The sequence below is a fragment of the Bos taurus genome, chromosome 6, assembly GCF_002263795.3.
Source record: "Bos taurus isolate L1 Dominette 01449 registration number 42190680 breed Hereford chromosome 6, ARS-UCD2.0, whole genome shotgun sequence".
Classification (NCBI taxonomy): Eukaryota; Metazoa; Chordata; class Mammalia; order Artiodactyla; family Bovidae; genus Bos; species Bos taurus.
Window position 1 is genome coordinate 59,562,618 of NC_037333.1, and position 24,729 is coordinate 59,587,346.

The 24,729-nt window shown below is 43.3% G+C and overlaps 1 protein-coding gene and 1 long non-coding RNA gene across 15 annotated transcripts in view; one reads left to right on the forward strand and one right to left on the reverse strand.

Moving 5' to 3' along the window:
* RBM47 (RNA binding motif protein 47) overlaps positions 1–24,729 on the reverse strand; it is a 276,361-nt gene that overhangs the window by 175,463 nt on the left and 76,169 nt on the right. For 10 of the 14 annotated variants that reach the window (XM_024993385.2, XM_005207883.5, XM_059887634.1 and 7 more), the window contains exons 1-2: positions 842–935; positions 534–690 (exon numbers count right to left, since the gene is read on the reverse strand). The gene's annotated coding sequence lies outside the window, so the exon portion shown is untranslated. Of the gene's footprint in view, positions 331–533; positions 936–24,729 lie in introns of those variants that run through there. The other 4 variants (XM_059887620.1, NM_001206034.1, XM_059887622.1 and 1 more) reach the window with 4 other exon arrangements.
* Positions 312–24,547, forward strand: LOC104968867 (uncharacterized). Its single transcript, XR_807330.4, has 3 exons — positions 312–399; positions 19,549–19,624; positions 21,555–24,547. It is a non-coding gene; the product is annotated as an uncharacterized lncRNA (long non-coding RNA).

Genomic DNA, 24,729 nt, shown 5'->3' on the forward strand with positions numbered 1-24,729 from the left:
CAAACCAGATTTTTACTCCCAACACCGGCAACTTCCCGTAAATCTGCTCTGAAATTTTATCCTGCTCGCTGAGCCTCCGCTGGCTGAAGGCCAGTGCAACATTCCTGTTGTTTTAGGAGCGCAGATACCTTTGCTGAAGGTTGGGGATAAAAACAAAACAAAACAAATCTGCCTTGATGGGGAAGAGACGTGGGGACTTCACCACACAGACTTGTCGCTCCCCGCTCAAAAAGTCACATCCATTTTAGACAGCCAAGAAATAGCCCCAGCAGTGGCACCTGCTCCACCTGAGGACATCTGCCCGAAATCAGACGTCTGGCCCCCCGCTTTGGGCGGTTGAGGGAAACCAAGCAGAACCACGTTTGAGGAATAAGGAACCAGCTGTTGAATCACGAGCCGGTCGGTACACCCCACCCCCGTCCTCCCCCCACCCCACCCCCCGCCCAGTAAAGAAGTCGTGTAACCAGGTAGGATCACAGCGAGCTCGGCGGCGGGCCTGGAGGAAGGGGGGGACCTCCCGAGAGTGTCCTTACCTGAGGCAGAACAGCTCGGACGGGCACGGGAAGGAGCGTCACGCGGACCAAGCCCTGACCTTTGCCGGGGCCTTCACAGCAGGGCCTGGGGCCTGGGCGCTGCTGGTTCAGAAGTGGCTCATTTTAATACGCTCTGACCTAAAGTTACAGCTGGTTTCTAGAAAGGGTACAAAAAAAACACTGCATTTTAAAACAGCAGCCAAGCCCTCCCTTAACCTCGGCCCGATCCTCTGGGGAGCCGGTTCTAACCCCCATCCCAGCCCCATCCCCAAGAAATCCGCAATCTGTGCCCCACCCCTTCGCATTACCTGTTTATACAAGAGTTAAGGAGCCTCACGCATTTCAATAGAGCGCTAAGCCTGTTTGTAGGCGCGTAATCGGCCAACAGGAATCGAATTCTGTGACTAAACAAACTAGAAGAGGAAGCAGGCACCACCAGGAACCTAAAACGGAGTTGTGATTTCGGGTTGCAGTGTCATTCAACTGAGGGGAGGAAAAAAAAGTGCTACTTCTCATTGGGCTGCTTAGTGAAGAGATAGTTAAAATCTTTTTTTTTTATTTGCGGGTTAAATGAGTTAATACATACAAAAAGGTTAGAACAGTGCTTGGTACACTGTGTTAGTTGCCACTAATGCCACTGTTTTTTAAAATTATTATTATTTGTACTATAGCTTTTTTCCTGAAGAGGTGGGGTCGTGATCAGAGAAGTGGGCTCTTGAGCCAACACTGCCACTCTCTAGTTGTAAAGCCATGAGCCAGTTTCTTTCTTTTTTTCTTTTTTTTTTAAACCTCTCCCAGGGTCCCTATCCGGAAAATTCTAACAGTGAAATTTCTGCAGTTTACATTCATTGAATATAATGAAAATAAAGGTCCTGTAAAAATAGTGTTTAAGTGATCTCCATCTCACTTAAAAGTTGCCAGACTGCAAGGAGATCCAACCAGTCCATTCTGAAAGAAATCAGCCTTGGGATTTCTTTGGAGGGAATGATGCTGAAGCTGAAACTCCCATACTTTGGCCACATCATGCAAAGAATTGACTCATTGGAAAAGACTCTGATGCTGGGAGGGATTGGGGGCAGGAGGAGAAGGGGACGACAGAGGATGAGATAGCTGGATGGCATCACTGACTCGATGGACGTGAGTCTGAGTGAACTCTGGGAGTTGGTGATGGACAGGGAGGCCTGGCATGCTGTGTCATGGGGTTGCAAAGGGTCGGACACGACTGAGCGACTGAACTGAACTGAAAAAAATAACAGGAAAGAAAATTAATAAAATTTTTAACAAAAATAAAATTTAAATTATAAAAAAAAAAAAAAAAAAAAAAAAAAAAAAAAAGTTGCCAGATGGACAAGACACATGAAAATAAGTTGACCTGTACACTCCATGAAGTTCTCTGACAGCGAGGAAACTCAGGATCTAGCCATCTACCACAGATGTGTGCTTCATTCGAATTCGGATTTAGGCACCTAATTTGCTGTCTGACACCGGGAGAGTTACTTATCCTATCCAATGCTGGACAAATAATGGTTATTACCATTTGAATATCAGTGTGAAACTGGGGGAAATAATTTTTAAGCTCTTCATAAATATTTGAAAGTAATTATTGACAGTAAGCATGTGCAGTGCTGATGCCCTTTTTTCTCCACTTAACTTCGCTCTTAAGGAAATCATAGCCCGTTTACCCAAATGAGGCCTTTAGTACTTTGCGGTGCACCTTAACCCACCTCGTTTTGCCCTACAGCACCATCCTATGCAGCACTTCATTCCTGTTTTGCAGATTGAAGGCACTGAGGTCAGCTAGAGCACGTTTTCCCTGAGTGATGAGGCCGAGATAGTTCTCAGCTCCAGTTAAATCTAAAAGCATAGTTTGCCACCTTTTGGAAAAATGATTCCTTCAAACCAGCCAAGAATTCTGAAACATTTTAAATCTCTTTGATTTTTTATCTTCCCTGTGGTGCAAGACTTAACAGATCAACTAAATGTTTTCTGAGTTTTAGATTCATTCCTTGTTACTATATGAAGATCCGGCACTGTGACCCCTTCAGGGTTCCCTCACCATATCTAAGATGCCGGATACAGACAAGCGTTCCACAGCCTCAAGACAACTTAAAAACTCTGACTCCACATAGCTCAGATTTTTCTTTTCCGTAAGTATGAGAATTGTTACCTTGAGAGCCTCACAGTGTCAGGGACCTTCTGAGTTAAAGAATTCAAGAGGGGACATTCTCAGGCTCACAGATTTTCCCACCTCTTTTTCCAGGCTTTTCCATAGGAAGGAATGGGCCAAACCAGGGGAATAATGGCTAGGAATAATCAAGTAAGTTTGAAAGTGTGGAGGTCAGTGACTGCAGGTGAACTGGAGCTGGAATTAGGGAAGATGGCCCTTGAGGAAGCCCAGCTCCCCGGAAGCAAGTCCTTATGACAGCCCTCAGTGGTTCACTTTCTCTCAAAGGAAGCCTGGCACTGCTCCTTCTTTCTCACTTTTGTACATTGCCACCTATTAAGTGGATATTATTCCTATTCCTAACTACTTCCCAGTGCTGTCCCTAGGAACATAGAGAAAATAAAACATTTTAAGTGACAGTCTATGGCAAAAGAAATATGAATGTTTGTTACTACTTCTTTGTGGCTGACCTTGATGTCTGTTCCTCATCTTTACTATTATTATCATTATCATCATCATTATTTTAATTCTCAGGCAAATCCCATGATCTTGGGGCATTTGAGTTCTGTAGACCCTTGCCTTTTGCTTTCTGTTTTCTCCTTTTCCTTCTGCCTAAAAGGCAGAGGGCTAGAATGAATGCCAATAGCATGGAAATTGTTTCCCCATAGTTCTAAGTTTGAATCTCAATTTTACCTCTTAGTTATGTGCTGCTGGGTAAATTGCTTAGCTGCTCTTGAGCTTCAGTTTGTGGTGGTTGTTTAGTCACTAAGTCATGTCTGACTCTGCAACTCCATGGAGAGCTTCAGTTACTTCATTTATAAAATAATAACCCCTCCCTCTCTGGATTTGTATAAGAGTTAAATGAAAGGTGAAGTCTCATTATGATTACTGGCACATAGTAGATACTCCCAGAAGTGGTATTGCCTTTGGTACCTGGAAAAAACCTACTCCATGGCTCACAAAGAATTGTCTTTCATATGTTTAAGATAAAATAACACTATTCCCAAGACACCCTCATTAATAGGAGCAATCCTCCTACATTTGTAAAGAACCACAGTATAGGACTTCCCTGGTGGTACAGTGGATAGGAATCCACCTGCCAATGTAGTGGACACAGGTTCCATCCATGGTCCAGGAAGATTCCATTTGCCTTGGAGCAACTAAACCTGCGAGCTGCAACTACTGAAGCCCATATGCCTAGAGCTTTTGCTCTGCAACAAGGGCCACTGCCATGAGAAGCCTGAGTAGCCTCACCTTCTCACAACAAAGAGTAGCCTCTGCTAGCTGCAATTAGAGAAAGCCCAAACATCACGGAAGACCCAGCACAACCAAAAATAAATAAATAAATAAAAATTTTTTTAAATCACAGTATAATAGTAACAACGAATCTAACATACACTTTCCAACAGTGATGTCATCTTTGGTCATGAAAACTGTATAAGGTATGTATGCTGCTGCTGCTGCTGCTAAGTGGCTTCAGTCGTGTCCTACTCTGTGCGACCGCGTAGACAGCAGCCCACCAGGCTCCCCCGTCCCTGGGATTCTCCAGGCGAGTGGGTTGCCATTTCCTTCTCCAATGCGTGAAAGTGGAAAGTGAAAGTGAAGTCGCTCAGTCGTATCTGACTCTTAGCGACCCCATGGACTGCAGCCGACCAGGCTCCTCCATCCATGGGATTTTCCAGGCAAGAGTACTGGAGTGGGGTGCCGAGTAAAGCACAAATAATTTGCATCACTCCATTGCTCAGATTAGGAAACTGAGGTTATCAAGAGTTGTTCCAGGTGCTAGTAAGTAGCAGAGTCAAGGTTTTTTGCTTTGGGTTTCTTTTTAAAACTTCTTTTCACTATTTCCTATAGCTAGAACTATGATTACTCTATTTCTGTATCCAGTTAAGGAACAAGATCAAGGAGTTCCAAACAATTATTTTATCTCCCACTTGTGGGGAGAAATCTAGGAAATTCTAGCCAGAGTTTCAGGACACTTCTCACCTTGGAGGCATGGAAACCCACAAAGAACCCCATCAAAGACCCCTATGAGAGTGAGGCACGCTGAGTCTATGCAACAGCTTCCAATTCTATGAGAGATAGAAGAGCAGCAAGATAAAGAGCTCGGGCTTGATGTCAATAAGACCAAACTTTGCATCTTGGCAATTGTGGGGAACAAGTTACCTAACTCTCTGAGCCTCAGTTTATGGGTGATGGCAACACCTAACTGTGGAGTCATCATGAGGATTAAAAGAGGCAATACACATAAAAACACAGTGCTCGGGACTTCCCTAGCAGTCCAGGGTTATAACTCCTAAATTCCACTGAAGAGGGTGCAGGCTCAATTCCTGGTCAGGGAACTAAGATCCCACATGCCATGAAGTGTGTCCAAAAATTAAAAAAAAAAAAAAGCATAGTGCTGGACACAGTCAAAGTTTTCAACACATTAGTTGTTTTTTTAAAAGACCAAAGACCATGCACTAAAATGGTACATGTTAGGCCTAAATCAGGCATGTAATAAATGCAAAGAGCTTAGAATGATGCCCAGAAGATTATAGCCCAGTAATTGCTATATAACTGTTTGCTGTTATTACTGTTATAATTATTTCCCTATATAACAACTCTTTGTAACAGTGGTTATATGATAAGCAGTTGACTCTCTCTGTCTGTCTCTCTGTCTCTCTGTCTCTGTCTCTGTCTCTCTCTCTCTCTCTCTCTCTATATATATATATATATTTTTTTTTTTTTTTTTTTCTGTTGCACCAGGTCTTAGCTGAGGCATGTGGAATCTAGTTCCCCAAACAGAGACTGGAGTCTTAGTCACTGGACCACCAGAGAAGTCCTCAAGCAGTTGACTTTTATGGGGAGGGAGCCTCTAATGTTTATTTCTTATGGGAGCTGAGATCATAAAGTAAAAAAGGCAAATATCTTCTCAATGGACTTACTTTCTACCAGTTTCCCTTGTTCCACTTAATTTTACCTGAAATAGAAAATGTATTAGTAGATGGGATAAAATCACCAATCAAACTTACTGTTGAGCTTGATTGGATATTTTGCCCAACAGAAATTATTTTAAAAAGTAACCCTCTGATGTGGCTTCCCTCATAGATCAGTTGGTAAAGAATCCGCCTGCAACACAGGAGGGTTCTAAATTATCAACCCTCTGGTAACTTAGAACATGCAACTCAACCCAGAGAGACCTCTCACCCCCCATTTCCAGTTTCTCATTTCCTCATATGGTGGCCACTAGCTACTCAGTTGTGTCCAACTCTATGCAACCCCTGGGATTGCAGCCTGCCAGGCTCCTCTGTCCATGGGGATTCTCCAGGCAAGAATACTGGAGTGGGTTGCCATGCCCTTCTCCAGGGGATCTTTCCAACCCAGGGATCAAACCCAGGTCTCTTGCATTCCAGGCAGATTCTTTACCGTCTGAGCCACCAGGGAAGCCCTAGCTACTCATAGAAGCCTTTTTTAATGAATCTTTTATTTTTAAATGTTTATATTAAATCCCCACTGGACCTAATATGTGCAAATTTAAGACATGTTATTTCTGGACACACTTTAACCCAAAGAATTCAGCGCAGTGATTAATCCTAGAATGCAGTCAGCAGTCCATTGGGTCAAGGGATGAGGGAGGGCAGTGCGAACTCCGTCAAAAGGGCGTCTGGGTTTGTGGTTTCCATGCCACACCATAGGAGGGCCCCTAACTGAATTTTAAAAATGCACTGAGTTCACAGAAAAGGGAATTAAGTATAGCAGGGGTTCACTTCGAACATTAATCTCAGAAGCCAAATCCTTCATTTTGAGAAAGGCCTTCAATACAAGGAGTCCCTTGACCTCCGTACTTCCTGCACAAATAGCTCTGCCAAAGCCCGTCTGCTTAGACTGCAGGCTTTCCCCGACTCACCCGCCTGCTGGGATGGAAGGAACCCTGATGGAAATTACAGGCCCTTAAAGGCCCACTCGAGACCAAAACATGGTTTTGTTAGAGCAACAAATGCTGTTAATTCCTTTATATCCCTTTAAGGCTTATGCCCCACCAGAGAAGGTCTCCAGATTTATTTTTATTTTATAGTGGAAAACAGCCTCACATAAGAAGCTCAATTGTTTAGCAATAACTAATTAAAAATGATTGTCAACATAAAATTACTAACATTTATTAAGTGCTTCCCAGAGTTTTTGCTAGAAGCTGTGTTAAGCACGTCACACATATTAACTATTTAATCCTCACAACAACCCCAGGAGATAGGATAGAATGTTGTTATACCCATTTTATAGCTGAAGAGACCAATGCACTGGACAGGTGACAATGCTGAGGTCCCACAAATAGAAAGCATCAGAACTGAGTTTTAACCCAGGCAGTCTGGCTCCTGAGCCTGTGATCCTAACCACTATACTCTACGGTCTCAAAAAAGATTCTGTATTGTCTACAATTACATTATATATAAGTGTATATATCTATTAGCAGTAGTACCAGTGTAAAGACAGGGCCCGGCACACAGTAGGCACTCAGAAAATGTTTGTTAAATGAATAAGTGAATGTGGATATACATTTGAATATTGTGATATCAGTTTGTAGAAGTGGGTGTCAAGGAAGATAGGGTTTAGCTCAGCGAGGATCTGAGCTTAGAGTCACATTGGAGATTGAACACAAAATAAGGTTTTAATTTGACACATTGTACAAGATGAGTATTTTACAGGACAGAATTCATGTCAGGTTTAGTCAAATTTACTGATCATAAAAAGCACATAAAATAATATGTGCTTTACTTCTACTGTTTCTCTACTTAGAATATCCTTGTATACACCTTCTATCCATCCAACACTGGTTTAAGCATAGTAGTTACAAATATGTGGAGCCAGATACCTAAGTCTGAATCTTGTCTCTCCTGCTTACCAACTGTGTAACTGTGGTCAAATAACCATCTGGGGCCTTTAGGCATCTTACCAGTACCCTCAGCATTAGGATTATTGGGAATTTTCCATGTGCTGCTACAAATAGGGTCCTGGGAAGACCACCAGAACATTATAAGCCCAATGTAGGTATTTCCTGTTAGGATTCATCATCCAACTGTCTACTTTTTGTTTTAAAAATGCAGTGCTTGGATGCAGTCTCAAAAATGACAGAATGATCTCTGTTTGTTTCCAAGGCAAATCATTCAATATCACAGTAATCCAAGTCTATGCCCTGACCAGTAATGCTGAAGAAGCTGAAGTTGAATGGTTCTATGAAGACCTATAAGACCTTCTAGAACTAACACCCAAAAAAGATGTCCTCTTCATTACAGGGGACTGCAATGCAAAAGTAGAAAGTCAAGAGATAACTGGAGTAACAGGCAAATTTGGCCTTGGAGTACAAAATGAAGTAAGTCAAAGGCTAACAGAGTTTTGCCAAGAGACCACACTGGTCATAGCAAACACCCTCTTCTGACAACACAAGAGACAACTCTGTAGATGGATGTCTCTTATACTCTGTGTACATGGATGTCACCAGATGGCCAACACCAAAATCACATTGATTATATTTTTTGCAGCCAAAGATGGAGAAGCTCTATACAGTCAGCAAAAACAAGACAGGGAGTTGACTGTGGCTCAGATCATGAACTCCTTATGCCAAATTCAGACTTAAATTGAAGAAAGTAGAGAAAACCACTAGACCATTCAGGTATGACCTAAATCAAATCCCTTACAATTATACAGTAGAAGAGAAAAATAGATTCAAGGGATTAGATCTGATAAAGTGCCTGAAGAACTATGGACAGAGGTTCATGACATTGTACAGGAGGCAGTGATCAAGACCATCCTTAATAAAAAGAAATGCAAAAAGACAAAATGGTTGTCTGAGGAGGCCTCACAAACAGCTGAGAAAAGAAGAGAAGCTAAAGGCAAAAAAGAAAAGAAAAGATGGATATACCCATTTGAATGCAGAGTTCCAAAGAATAGCAAGGACAGATAAGAGAGCCTTCCTCAGTGATCAATGCAGAGAAATAGAGGAAAACAATAGAATGAGAAAGACTAGATATCTCTTCAAGAAAATTAGAGATATCAAGGGAACATTTTATACAAAGATGAGCACAATAAACGACAGAAATGGTATGGACCTAACAGAAGCAGAAGATATTAAGAAGAGGTGGCAAGAATATACAGAAGAACTATATAAAAAAGATCTTCATGATCCAGATAACCACAATGGTGTGATCACTCACCTAGAGTCAGACATTCTGGAATGCTAAGTCAAGTGGGCCTTAGGAAGCATCATTACAAATAAAGCTAGTGGAGGTGATGGAATTCCAGTTGAGCTATTTCAAATCCTAAAAGATGATTCTGTGAAAGTGCTGCAGTCAATATGACAGCAAATCTGGAAAACGAAACAGTGGCCACAGGACTGGAAAAGGTCAGTTTTCATTCTAAGCCCAAAGAAAGGCAATGAGGAACCAGAGATCAAATTGCCAACATCTGCTGGATCATTGAAAAAGCAAGAGAGTTCCAGAAAAACATCTATTTTTACTTTATTGACTATGCCAAAGCCTTTGACTGTGTGGATCACAACAACTGGAAAATTCTGAAAGAGATGTGAATACTAGACCACCTGACCTGCCTCTTGAGAAATCTGTATGCAGGTCAGGAAGCAACAGTTAGAACTGGACATGGAACAACAGACTGGTTCAACAGGAAAGGAGTACGTCAAGGCTGTATATTGTCACCCTGCTATTTAACTTATCATGAGTACATCATGTAAAATGCCGGGCTGGATGAAGCACAAGCTGCAATTAAGATTGCTGGGAGAAATATCAATAACCTCAGATATGCAGACGACACCACCCTTATGGCAGAAAGCAAAGAAGAACCAAAGAGCCTCTTGATGAAAGTGAAAGAGGAGTGAAAAAGTTGGCTTAACACTCAACATTCAGAAAACTAAGATCATGACATCCTGTCCCATCACTGTATGGCAAATAGATGGGGAAACAGTGGAAACAGTGGCTGACTTTATTTTGGGGGGCTCCAAAATCACTGCAGACCAGTGATTAGGTTGCAATGACCAACCTAGATAGCATATTAAAAAGCAGAGACTAGTTTACCAACAAAGCTCCATCTAGTCAAAGCTCTGGTTTTTCCAGTAGTCATGTATGGATGTGAGAGTTGGACTATAAAAAAAGCTGAGCGCCAAAGAATTGATGCTTTTGAACTGTGGTGTTGGAGAAGACTCTTGAGAGTCCCTTGGACTGCAAAGAGATCCAGCCAGTCTATCCTAAAGAAATCAGTCCTGAATATTCATTGGAAGGACTGACGCTGAAGCTGAAGCTCCAATACTTTGGCCACCTGATGCGAAGAATTGACTCATTTGAAAAGACCCTGATACTGGGAAAGACTGAAGGTGGGACGAGGTGTCGGCAGAGGATGAGATGGTTGGATGGCATCACAGTCTCAGTGGACACGAGTTTGCGTAATCTCTGGGAGTTGCTGATGGACAGGGAGGCCTGGCGTGCTGCAATCCTTGGGGTTGCAAAGAGTTGGACACGACTGAGCAACTAAACTGAACCAATATTTATCGAGCATCTACCATGTGTCAGGTTCTGTACATCATGCTAAATATAGAAAAATAAATGAGATACAGTCCCTATTTTCAAGGAATTTGGGTTCTATGGCAACAGGTAAGAGACATCCAATGGCCTTACAGTATATGAGCCCAAGAAGTTCATGGCAGTTTAACTTTACCTTAAAGAGTCCACCTAGGAGAGATGATGTCAGAACTGAGAAGTCTGAAGTTTGCTTAGGAGCTGGCCAGGTAAAGAAGGCGGAGAGGTATATTTCTGTTTCCCCAGAACAAGAGAGATGGTGGATTCAGGGATGTGAGACAAGGAGCTCTCTATAGTTAGAGGGTTAGATGGCAGTAGTGTAAGATGAAATTGAGAGACAGAGCAGTTCCTGAGAATCATCTGATATGCTAAGGAGTTTCAGAAGGGCTTTGAATAGGGGGTGCAGAGATCAGATTGGCAAACCTGTGAGAGGCCATAGTAGAGGCAAAGTAGATGGAGAAGAGGGGATTAAGGATATATTTAGAAGGTAAGAGTCATGGGGCTTAGTGACTGATCAGATATTGAGGATGAAATAAGAGACACAAAAAGGTTTGGAGTAGAGACACTCACTCATTCCAGAAACATTTGTTGAACATCTACCATGTGCCAAACACTGTTCTAGAACTTGGGAAAGCAGCAGTGAACCAAACAGGCACAACCAAATATTGTCCTCATGGAGTTTACATTCTCACCGGGAGAGACAGACAAAAATAAATATGAAAATAAATAAAAATATACAGCAGGTTTAATGATGGTAAGTACTATGAGGAAAAATAAAGCAGGAAAGCAGGGAAAGGAATAGAAGAGTAAAGCAAGAAAGGAATATAAAGCTGAGGTAGGTTGCAATATTTCAAAGGTGGTCAGAGAAGGCCTCTCTGAAAAGGTGACATTGAGAGGGATGAAGATGGTGAGGGACAGAGCAACTGAAATGCCCAGAGGCAGTGTACTCCAGGCAGAGCAAGAGCCAGTGGTGGTTTAGTCACTCAGACACCTCCGACTGTTTGTGACCCCATGGACTGTAGCCTTCCAGGCTCCTCTGACCATGGAATTTTCCAGGCAAGAATACTGAGTGGGTTGTTGTTTCCTTCTCCGGGGGATCTTCCTACCCGAGGATCAAACCTGGGTCTCCTGCACTGCAGACGGATTCTTTACCAACTGAGCCAGAATGTGGATCAATTTGAGAACATCTGGAGGGCTGGTACAGCCGGAATGGAGAGATGGAAGGAGGAAATGATAGGAAATGAGTTAGGAATATAATGGGGCCACGAGACCTCCCAGAGTGTTGAGAGGACAAGAGGAGGACAAGAGACAGGATCTCTATCCCAACCGAGGGAGAAGAGTCCATGGAGAAGGCCAAGGAGAAAGTGTCTGCCCAGGAAAAAATGAGATTCAAGAAAGAAGGCATGTTCATGAAGTCAAGTGAGGCAAGGGTTAAATGAAATAATGATGGAAAACTATCATTTTGTTTGGCAACCAGGAGATAACTGGTGACCTTGACAAGGGTGCTTTTAGTGGAGTGGTAAAGCTGGGTGGTAAAGGAGTGTAGATAGCAGGTGTGGATAACCCTCTCAGATAACTGGTCTTGAAATGAAGAACAGGGATAGGATAATAGCCAGAGGATCAAAGGAAAACTTGCTTTTTGAGAGGAGAAAGGTCTCAGAATATCTATAAGCTGAAGACAAAAACTAGTCAGATGGGACTGGGTATCCTAGACACACAGGACAAGTCATTCATTCATTCATTTGCTCAACAAATATTTATTGAGGACTTGTTGTTGTTCAGTTTCTCAGTTGTGTCCGACTCTTTGCGACCCCATGGACTGCAGCACGCCAGGAGTTAAGCACGGGATATACACAGATGAATAGAACACACAGTCCATTTCCTCACTGGCAAGACAGATACATATATAACTATATACAGTACAAAGTGAGGAAGGCAATAGAGAGAGAAGTAAAACGCCAGGAGAAACCCATTCATTCTGCCTGTGTGGAAAGAGGGGGAAAGTGAAGGAAACTTCTCAGAGGTGGAATTAAAAATGAAAAAGTGAAGGGTAGTAGGCATTCTAGTCAGGAGAAGGTCACAAACAACAGCAAGATGGGAAGAGGTGGTGAAAGCATTTAACCCCCCGTGTGACCAAAGCCTAGGGGGTGGTGAAGTAGCAAAATCTGCAGATGGTGAGGTGAGTTGGGGCCAGATGGTTCAGAGACTTAAATGGAAAAATGGTCCTTATGCTTATGGGTGACAAGATATTGAGCAGGAAAATGACATGATTACAGGTGTGTTTTAAGCACAACACAGAGGATGGATTGAAGAGGGAAGAATTTGGGATCAGAGAAACTGGGTGTGAAGATATTGCAATGGTTCAGGTAAGAGACAACAAGGTCCATAGGGCAGTGGCAGTTTAAGAGATGATGCATGCGGTAAATACTGTGAATTATCTCATTCCACTCTCCTTCCAGTGTACCTTCTTGAAAGGCTGAAAAGCTAAAACCCTCATTTCCCAGACCCCTTGCAGTTAAAGTTCCAAATGCAATGTGAGTTCTGACAAACATCCATTTTGTGGAAGATTTGTTAAAACTGAGGAAGGGGCAGGTTTCTGGCTGCTTCTGCTGTTTCTTCCAGCCAGCACAGTCATAAACACATGTTCCTGTGGCATCACCCCATGGGCTGCTAGCCTTGTGGGTAGAGCACAGGGCACAGGCACAGGCACTATTTTTGCTGGTGTGGATCTAGCAGACAAAACATGCCTTTGTTGCGAACATGGCGGAACAGCTTTCTGATCCCAGAAAGTGGTGTGTCCCAGAACTCAGTAGTTCTAGTGGTAGTTTTCTGACTCCTCACCTTCCTGATTGTGGCAATGCAGCAGCTCCCCTGACAGGCTGGTTCTGGCAGTGTTACTGTGGAAGGCTGACCTCCAGGTCCAGTGGGATGCCTGCTCTTCCAATCACCGTATAAGGACTTGATTGCATATATTAAAGGGCTTCCCTGGTGGCTTAGACAGTAAAAATCTGCCTGCAATGCAGGAGATCCAGGTTCCATCCCTGGGTCAGGAAGATACCCTGGAGAAGGGAATGGCTACCAGCGAGAATGATTTCTATTTACTGCAGTTGAACACTCCCTGATTTGTTGAGTAAATAGAACCGAGAGAATTTGATGTCAACTGAATGCAGAAAGGAAGAAGGATGGGGGTGGTAGTGAGAAAAAGAGAGGAGGCAACTGCTTCCAAGGTTTCTAGCTTCTTGTGGCCATCCATCAAAATAGGGATTCACAGAGAGAACTGGAGACTTGTGGATAGGAGAGTGGGGCATCTCATGAGTTGTCAGGAACCAGTTCTCTGCAGCATCTAGCTGTGGGGCAGGCAGTTGAAGCTAGGTCATTACTGACTAATAGGGGAGCAGAAGGAGACTTGGTTCCAGAAAGTAAGTTTTTATTGTGATGCATCATTGACTTACACTTTCCAGTTCAATTATTGAATGGAAGAGTCAAATGAAATAACAATGGCAGCTGCTGCTGCTGCTAAGTCACTTCAGTTGTGTCCGACTCTGTGCGACCCCATAGACGGAAGCCCACCAGGCTCCCCCATCCCTGGGATTCTCCAGGCAAGAACACTGGAGTGGGTTGCCATTTCCTTCTCCAATGCATGACAGTGAAAAGTGAAAGTGAAGTCGCTCAGTCGTGTCCGACTCTTAGTGACCCCATGGACTGCAGCCCACCAGTCTCCTCAGTCCATGGGGCTTTCCAGGCAAGAGTACTGGAGTGGGGTGCCATTGCCTTCTCCGAACAATGGCAGAGTTAGTGAAATTTATACACACTTACCTGTCTGTTCTCAGGGACATTTCCCCCCTCAAATCTTACTATTCAGAAAGCTATCATTCTGATAGTATCTCCTTTTTTTAACTTTGGTTACAATAGTGCGTTTTTTTTTTCTTTTTAGAATAAGATGCTAGTCTAGCAGCATGTTTCTTTCAGGCCCTAAGTGACACAGTGGTGCTCAAATAAAATGGCATTTTAATTTCAGCCTATTGCTTTCGTGATGACAACCTGTCTGTGGGCTAGTGACTCGTCATATGACTCCTCCTCTCAAAAATAGTGTTTCACAAAACGGATGACCAACAAGGACTTACTGTATAGCACATGGAACTCTACTCAATGTTATATGTCAGCCTGGGTGAGATAGGGGTTTAGGAAGAGAATGGATACATATATATGTATGGCTGAGTCCCTTTGCTGTTCACCTGAAACCATCACAACATTGTTAATTGGCTATATCCCAACACAAAATAAAAAGTTTAAAGTGTGAAAAAATATTTAAAAAAAGATATTGTTTCACTGTGGAGGTTATAGTAAACATGGACAAGTAGTAAGTGTTCCTTTTTCTTTATTCTTATTTACTTTTTTTTTTTTTTTAGCATCTAATTCCATTTATTATCAGTACAGTGACCATGTTCCTAAGGTTGTGGGCAGTAGGAAGGTAAACAAACCTCAGTTCAGCTTCCTTAACTCTTTGGACAAATAATAACCTGACACTGCAACTTGAGATGGGAGCATGTGCTTTCTGATTTTATAATAAAATTCTGGTATTTACAAAATTGTCATTAAGTGTGTACCTAATGAAATTGGACATGAGGATTGGAGGAGGTAGAAGTAGAAACGTTTGCAATCTGTTGTAAAGATTAGCACCTATTTTTTTAAAAACAAAAAAGACTCTCGTTAAGATTTCAAGACACATTTGAATATGCTTTTATTGTAGCATTGGTGACATTTGGTTATAGTTAATTAAATGCAAATATCTCTGTTCAACTGGCTTATGAGCCCGTCCTGCGAGTGCAGAAACTATCTTGTTGAGCTATGTTTTTCCCCTATTCCAACTAGAGGTCCACATGGTGGGCACTCAAGGAATGCTTGATGAGTGATGGAAGGAAGTTTCTAAACAGGAGGTCAAGGGACACTGTTTTAATACTGGCTTGAACTGAAGCTTGGCTTCAGTTTCCTCAGCTATGAAATGAGTTTCCAGGTCGTAAGTTCTGTTATTTCCTTGAAGGGCTTCTTAACCATAAAATTTCTTGATCTCTAATGGAAAAGGATAAAGAATCTCCTTCCTAAAATGTTTGAAGTATCACTGACTAATGGGTTCAGTTTGGTTGCGCCCTCGGCAGAGCCATGGATTGCATAACCTCTAGAGTTCTCTTTGGATTCTGGGTGGTGGGATCCTATTAACTCTCCTCTCCTTTGAGATCTGGGTCAGAATTACAGGGCATGGAGCCCCTTCCAGAAACAATTTAGCTACTGAATTGTTTCTATTTTCCTCTTGTTTACCATCAGAATATTTCCCCTTTCCATGGGGATTTTCTAAAAAGGTCACACAGCCACCTCAGAAAACCATCCTCTTGTTGAATGACAATGATAGCCTCTTTCTCTGGTTGGCAACCAGAAGCGACCGCTGTCTGATTTAGGCAGAAAGAAAGGGTTAGGACACTTAGTTGGCCAAGGCCAGAGGGAAAGTCCAGCCTCTGGTGATGACATAGAGACTGTGGCAAATGTCTCCATGCAAGTGACGATTAAGCAAAGTTCCACCAAGGCCTTGCTAGAGCAGCCCAGGGGGAGGGGGCATCTTCTGGGACCTTCTCTGGGCTTTTAGAGGAGACCCCAAATACTTCAGTGTCCTGCCAGTACCACCTTTGCAGTCCAGTTTCAACATGCATACACAAAATAATCTAGTGCCCTTTGGAAACAAGGATAATCCGGCTGTAAGTGCAGTTAATAGCTCTGGGTAGAGCTATGAGTATAAACCAACCTACGCTCCATCCATCAAACACTTCCTGAGTACCTGCTATGTGCCGGACCCTGCACTAGGCATTGGCCTCAGCATGGTGCATGAAATCAGAGACCACAGACAGATGGTCTGGTTAAGTAAGCATGCACAATTATAATAGCACAAGGGCCCTGCCTTGCCTTAGGCCCTGCCCTTCATTGCCTTCAAGAGCAATGAATTAGACCCTGTGAGTGCTGCCGACTTGTCCATCCGGTCTGATGGCAGGTCCAGGATCTGGGTGCTGCTTTGCCTTCCCATCTCACAACCTCTCCTGCTTCTGTGGCACTTGGCTCATCTGACCATAGCACTCGGCTCCCCACCTCCCTCAGTGACTCCCATCCCCTGTTGAGTAAAGATCCAACCCCTTAGCAAGGCATTCTCTTTCTTTTCTTCTATCTTTCTTTCTGTTTGCTCTTGGTCTCCACCGTGGTGCATAGGCTCTTCGACACTGCATGGGCTTTTCTCCAGTTACAGTGACCGGGGGCTACACTCTCGCTGTAGTGCAGGGCTTCCCATTGCGGTGGCTGCTCTTGTGGAGCGTGGGCCCTAGGGCGCACACAAGTCCTGACTCCCACTTTCTTTTTCAACTCTACCTCTTGCCCCTTCACTAATGGTCCACAATTCATGGACCACTGAGATTTTCATGTCTCAATGCCTTTCATGTCTCAGGGGACATGTACCTGTCCACACTGAAAATTGCTGCAAACACCTGTACCTCTAGTTCTGTGGCTCTTCTTTGGCTGTGGGAGCACCCTAGGCAGGGCAAGCCAGAAGTAGAAGTGTTCCTGGAAACAGCTCCTCCTACTCCAGCTTCTTTGCTCTTTAGTTGAGATAATTCTGAGCCACACGTTGTGTTACACTGACTCCCAGGGCTGTCCAAAGGAGTTGAACTCCAATTACCCACAATGGTAACTGTCTCGATAACACACCCTCCTTCCATTCCGGCTGCATCCCCCATTCTTCTACAGCTGTTTTCTGGGGTCATCTCCCAAACTAACTATTGCATTCAAGTCACTGTCTCGGAACCTACTTCTGCAGGGATCCAAACCACACAATCTCTCCTTTCTTCTCCACTTTGGCCCTTATGCCACATGTCTCCAGTTGGTTGAGCTCCTCATTCTTGAAGTTCTGTCAGACAGTCACCTCTGTGATGCCCTTTCATCTACCACACTCCACCATCCAGCGTAAGGGCCTCTTTCCCCTGAGGTCCTTGGCCCTTTATACAGACTTCTCTTACAATGTGCAGCAACATGGCGGTAACTACGTTTAGGTGTATCTGCCTTTGCCCACTAGGGACTATAACTTACTCATCTTGTCAACTCAGGCCCTAGCAGAGTGCCTGGTATGGAGTAGATGCCCAATACATATTTGATGGAAGAATACGTGAGCCTTCTGCTGTGGCTTCCTGGTTATAATTCCCGGGTACACGGGAAGAAGCTGGAAGCCATGTTCCTGACCTGCACTTCTGGACCAAGAGGAACTCTTCCACGTCTCGAGAGGTGGTTAGGAAAACTTTCCTTGCCCTTCTTGTGGGACTGACTCTGATTGTGATCTTATTGCAAAAATAATAGTAATAATAATAGAGTCTTCCACTTCAGGGCAAGTCGCCAAGCAGACTTACCCAGTCATTAGGAATCCAAGGAATAAATTCCAAAAGTGTGAAAAACCAGTGAGCAGAGACCTGAGGGCTGGTGGAATGGCCATAGGAAAATGGCTGCAGATAAGCCTGAGGCAACTCAAAGATGCCATCCATCTTTAAGCAAGCGGGCTATCTTTGTAGTTTTTACCACGGGGTGAAAACCAGCTTTGTAGTAAGCTGTGGGCTGAGTCAATAGCCCAGAAGAAGATGTAATCTTGCAGAGGAATCCAAGACTTTTGATTGAGCAGGCAGCTGGTCTTTAGGGAAGGCTGGTTTCAGCTGAATTTCAGCAATCCTTGGCCTGCAGTGTTATTTTAAAATCTCACTGCCAAGGAAGACCTGTCCCTCTGGACTAGCAGGGATTAGATCGAAGGTACGGGCTGATACCCCACAGTGTTCAACTTCAAACAAACAAAGAGGAACACAAATTCCAGATCCATGAGAAGGAAAGTTGGTCTTCCCTGCTGAGTAGAAATGGAAATGAACTAAGCCGCTTGCAGTGTAAGAAATGGGAGTTGGCACAGGAAAATGACCCCAAGTTCTACCATGTTGCTACTGGAACTCAGGAGCGAACCAAGGAGGATTTGAAGAGGGGCAGTAAGGCCCTGAGGAGGCAAGGGAAGAAAGAATACGAGCATTATTTAAGGGCTCTTATGTGCCAGGCAAGTTTTGTTTGCTTTTCAATAGCTCAGTCATGTCCGACTCTTTGTGGCCCCATCGACTGTAGCCTGCCAGGCTCCTCTGTCTACGGGATTTCCTAGGCAAGAATACTGGAGTGAGTTGCCATTTCCTTCTCCAGGGGATCTTTCCAACCCGGGGATCAAACTCGAGTCTCCCACACTGCAGGTGGATTCCTTACTGCTGAGCAACCAGGGAAGCCAGACAAGTAGCACTTATTTATTTCTTCTCCTGGCCCTTAGAGCCATGAACAGCCATGAACAAATGGAAAAAATAGAATCCCAGAGAGGTCAAATGATTCACCCAAGGGGTAAGGGATGAAATTTAGGTTCAAGTGACAAGATGAGTTTGAAAAGAATTCAAACCAAGTTCAAAACACAAGATGACCATCACTCTTTAGGTGATATGCTCAGGACTCAAAATTCAAAACTGGGCATATGTTTTTTTCTCCTCTGTGCATTTATTCATTCACTGCCTTTGGGTGCCCTGTGAGGTAGGCACTGTGACTGTGGGAGAAAGGAGGAGGAAAGGATCTTTAGAGGATCAAGTTTAAAAAGGCCTCACTCCTGGAACATCTCCAAATTTGGGTTTAGCAATATATTTGGCTTGGATAGGAAGGAAGGGAGAAAGGAGGGGAGGGGAGGGAGGGAAGGAGGGAGAAAGAGAGAGAGAGGCTGCAAGCATAGAATTTAAATTTTCATACTTCCTAATGTTGGTTATGACCATAGGGACACACTGAAATACCACGGGATTGGCAAGTACTGCCCTACTTTCAATTCTGCCCAAAGCAGGAAGGCTTAGGTAAGTCACGAGAAAGCCTCTTGTTACCACCCTAAGACCAGAACAAAAGCGCTGGGAGGAGACTCCCGTCCTGACAGCATGATTTCCAAAGAAGCTGTGCTGATCTTATGACTGTGATGTCTCGAGTGTCACAATTGTGTAACTAGCTGATATTTTAAATGATCATCAAACCAAGTACATAGGATTATGAAGATAATGTACATTAGTTTTAGTAAAAGAGTAGAGGAGAGATAATACTCATTGAAGAGCAAAGAGAAGAAGAAAGAAACCAGGACTGGGATCCTGACCTGTGGCTTCTAGCTCTCGCTCCTTCGCTGGTTTGAACTTCCTGTGCTAACTGACTTTTCTCTGCTTTCATCAAGGAGCTGTGCTAGATGACGTGGAAGACAGCTTCTAGCTCCAAAGATCTAAGGGAACATTTGGAGATGTTGAAAGATGGTAGGCATCTGAGTGTAATTTGGAGCTATTTGGCTATGAGTCAGAAACAAATCCAGGGACTATTTTTATTGCTCTTTACTTCAGATTCCCTAATTTGGGTTCTACTAAATGAGACAGACAGAGAAGGAGGGAGGGAGAGACAGAGAAATAGAGGGGAGAGAGAAAGGGAGAACTATGAAGAGGTAAAGGGAGGAGTTCCTAGCAACTCAGTGTTTAGGACTTTGTGTTTTAACTGCTGAGGGCCAGGGTTCAATCCCTGGTTGGGAAACTAAGATCCCAGAAGCCCCATGGCCAAAAACAAGGGGGCAAAAAAAAGAGGTAAAGAGGAAAAAAGTAAAATAACAAATAAAAAACAACAAGTACATTTTTAACGAGTTGAATAACGAAGCTAGGCACTTTTACTAGACTAAAGCTGTTCTTTGACTGGCAATGTCAGTCTGTGGAAAGAACACAGACAAGTTCTGAATCCAAAGCCCTACATTTGAGTCATAGCTTTATCACTTATGGCTTAAACAACCCTGAGTAAATCTCTTATTTCTTTGAGCCTCAATTTCCTCATGTAGAAAAGGAGAATAATGATAACAATAGTAGTAATAGCCACTATTTATTGAATATTTTATGTATCAAATACTGAATTAGGCTCTTTGTATTATATCTCCAAATCCACCCACAACTGTATAAATTGGGTATTATTATCACCATTTTATAGGTAAGGACATCGAGACTAACCGAATCTAAGGGCAAAGCTGGGATTCTGACCCAATTTAGTAAAACTCTGAAGCTTATTCTCTTATCTACAGTCCTACACTTCCCCGAAGGACAATAACATATATCAAATAAATTACTATTTTAAAAGATACTTTGTGAATGGAAATGTGGAAGTATTCTTGTTGTTGTCAGTCACTCAGTCCGGTCCAACTCTTTGTGACCCCAATGGACTGCAGCATGCCAGGCTTCCCTGTCCTTCACTCTCTCTCAGAGTTTGCTCAAACTTATGTCCAGTGAGTCAATGATGCCATCCAACCATCTCATCCTCTGTCACCCTCTTTTCCTCTGGCCCTCAATCTTTCCCAGCATCAGTATCTTTTTCAATGAGTCAGTCGTGTAGAAGTATTCAACACAATAGTCATTATCAATACAACAATGATAATGCAATAGTAAGAACAATAATATCAGTGAATTTTTAAATGTTCGTAATCAAAGTGAGTATCCAATAGGAATGCGTATGATTTTATTTGAATGTCTAATTAAACAGCAACTAGATGATGTCTCTAAGTTAATCAGACTCTAAGAGCTTGCCTCATCAGGTTTCATCACTGAATGCCTAAGCTTCTGGGTTCAGAAAAAAATCTGCAGAGTAGACATGTTATTTGAGAAATGGAGCAGAGAAGATACAGAGCAAAGTGAAACCTCTTTGTGTTGTGCAGTTTTATCACTGAAAGTGCCATCTGGCCAAGCAGATCAGAAAATAACCAGAGATCACCAGCTGGTAAATTTTACCTTTAAAAAAAAACAAGCAAAAGACTCAGTACTATCTATCAGTGCTGTAATCCCGGACTGTCATCAGTAAAATAGGTGGCAAACTGTCCCTATGAGTCATCAAGGCCAACAAAGACTCTCTCTGGCCTTTTAGAACTGGACCGTGTGAGCTTGAAATTGAATCTTAGTGCAAAGGAACGGTGCATAGCTCCTTTAAAAGAGGATGTGGGAAACCAGATGACTCAAGCAGGTGGCACGGTTGACCTAAGAGTCTCGTTTCCACCCAAGTGTCAATGTCTGTCTGAGGAACCCTCCTCCCTACCTGCTAATTTGATTTCTTCAGTTCCCTTTAAAAATCCTGGCACCTTTCAAACCTGTTAGAGACAGATATAGAATGTTAAATGTGAAGCAGACCTTAGATTTCATCTGGTCAAATATTCTCATTTCACAGGTGAGAAGACAAAGGCTCAGAGAGGTAACACCTGAAGGCCCCAAAGCATGTCAGCAACACCAGAAGATCACCGATCTTCAGCTTTCCAGACGGTGTTTTCCCAGTATCTGCTGCTGCCTCAGCCATCCCTCATCCTTCAGTGCTCCCACACTGCCTGTGACACGTACACACTCAAATATCACTCATGTATGCACTAAGGTCTCCAGGAAGATAATAATCCCAGAGTGTTATTCACAGGAAGTGGACAGCACTTCCTTTATGCACTTTATACATATGAATGCATTAATCCTTACAATAACCCTGGAGGTAGCTACTACTATTATCCCTACACAGACATGAATTTGAGCAAGCTCCGGAAGTTGGTGATGGACAGGGAGGCCTGGCGTGCTGCAGTCCATGCAAAAAGTCTTATACGACTGAGCTACTGAACTGAACTAAACGGTTGCACAGTATTGTAAATGGGCTTCCCTTGTAGGTCAGTTGATAAAGAATCCGCCCGCAATGCAGGAGACCAGGGTTCGGTCCCTGGGCTGGGAAGATCCCCTGGAGAAGGAAATGGCAACCCAGTCTAGTATTCTTGCCTAGAAAATTCCATGAACAAAGGAACTTGGCAGGCTACAGTCCATGGAGTCATAAGAGTCGAATACGACTGAGTGACTAAACCAAAACCCAACCTGATGCCACTCAATTGTACATTTTAAAATGGTTAAAATGGTACATTTTATAATATATATATTTTACCCCCAAAAAAGGTTCTAAAGGCCTTTTGGCAGAGTGACAGAGAATACTGGGGCAGTGTTTTCCAAGACTACAAGAAGCATATTTAGGTCTGGAACCTAAGCATCTTATTATAACTCAGTAAACATTTATTGTCACCTGTTATATCTAAGGTTCTATGCAAGTTATATCAGGGTATATAAAAATAATAAAGCCATAGTTTTCATTCTCAAAGAATAACTGGGAGGCAGCTTGGTTAATGAAAACACAAAGTCAAGAGAAGGAGCTGGTAATTCTTTAGAGATCCAGTGGGGTTAAGACTCTGTGTTCTCACGCCAAGGGCCCAGGTTTCAATCCCTGGTTGGGGAACTAAGATCCACAAACCGCATAGCAAGGACAAAAAAAAAAAAGCAGCTGCTTTTTGTTGAACCATGACATTCTTAACACAGCCCCAGCAGCTGGCCTATAGTAGGAGTTTAATCAATGTCAGCTATTATTTTAACTATTATTTGACTCTTCTGAGACTTATTTTCCTCTTCGGTAAAACTGTTGTTTAGTCGCTAAGTTTTTTCTGACTCTTCTGCGACCCCACGGACTGTAGCCCACCAGGCTCCTCTGTCCATGGGATTTCCCAGGCAAGAATACCGGAGTGGGTCACCATTTCCTTTTCCAGGGGATCTTCCCAGCCCAGGGACTGAACCTTCATGTCTTACATTGCAGGCAGATTCTCTACCACTGAGCCACCTGGGAAGCCAGGTAAACCAGAGGCTTGAATTAGATAATCCGCAGACTATAACAGGAATAGGGATGGTCTTCTCTCTGTTCTGTAGGTGAGTAAAGCAAGGCAGGACATTCTAGAATGACTGTTCTCACAGAATGAGAAAGTAGAAGCCTGGGCGACGATGTGTGGGCTTCGTTTTGAAGTAACAGGCTTATGAGTTCTTCTGTGCCTGGGGCCACATGATCAGTGGTGCTGGAGTTGCCTTGTCCTGGCTCTCATAACTGCTGAGCCAGTTGTTAAACTTTCAAGGGCCTCCCTGGTGGCTCAGTGGTAAAGAATCTGCCTGCAATGCAGGATATGTGGCAGGAGCCATGAGTTCGATCCCTGGGTCAGGAAGAGCCCCTGGAGAAGGAAATGGGAACCCAGTCCAGTATTCTTGCCTGGGAAATCCCATGAACAGAGGAGCCTGGTGGGCTACTGTCCATGAGGTTGCAAAGAGTTGGACACGACTTAGTGACTAGACAACAACAACAAGTTGTTTAACAGCCACTATTAAAATTCCATGGCAGCTATGTATGCTATGACAGTTCTCAGCCATGTCTGACTCTTTGTGACCCCATGGACTGTGGCCTGCCAAGCTCCTCTGTCCATGGAATTCTCCAGGCAAGAAGACTGGCGTGGGTGGCCATCTCCCCCTCCAAGAGACCTTCCTGACCCAGGGATTGAACCTGGGTCTCCTGCACTGCAGGCGGATTCTTTCCCATCTGAGCCAACAGGGAAGCCACCAGGGAAATTGCATGACGTGAACTTACAGTTCAATAAATTCCATTTAAAATGAAGTGACAAATACTCAACACATCATTTCCTAATGATTTCTTTACTTTGGCCATTATCTCTGTTTTTTAAGTTATTTACATCAACTGCATCTGAATGGTGGGAAGGGTAAAGAACAGCTGTGCTACTGTGCGTTCATCTTTTCCCAAGTCCTCGTTCAGTGATGTCAGCTGAGTAGCCTGACATCTGTCAAGGTAGGAGTATTTAACACTGTAGATATCTGCAAACACAACAAATCAGTCTTCAACCTCTCCCAAGGCTGGTTGTTAAACATTTACCAGTGCACCCCTGGCTTGAACCAACATATGCATTTGGACTCTCTTGAAAGGACCAACTATTGCTCTCAGATAGAAGAGCATAGTTATCATCTGACTGCATGTAACTCAGGGACACATGAAGAAACAGACTATTAGACGTGGCCCTCTTCTCCTCTGTCTCCTTAAGCAAAATAAAATAAATAATTCTGAGTGTCTGGCCCACAGCCAAGGAGCTCTCGTGTTCGATTCTTCATCCCTTGCTTACAAGAGCTAATTACAGTGAGGGGTGTGCAAAGCAACAGTGCTTTGTGTTCCAAGTGAAATAATGGCTTAGTCACCCCTGAGAGTATGAAGGCCCTGTACTTCTCCTCAGTGCAGTGAACACAAATCCCAATCTGATGGCATGTGACTTTTTCTTTTCCTAAATGAATCAGACTTTGTGAATAGAAATGTAGCCTTCCTCCGCCCACTCTGGCACAGCCAAGCCAGTTAGCATATTTTCTGTTTTTCTAGTTGAATTGACTCACCGATAGTTGTAGGAGCCTGTTGGTTCACATGTTCAGTTCTGATACTGTCACTGAGAAATGAAATCCTTACTTTGCAAACTCACTGATTACATAGCATAAATTTGATTTTGTTTGTGTGT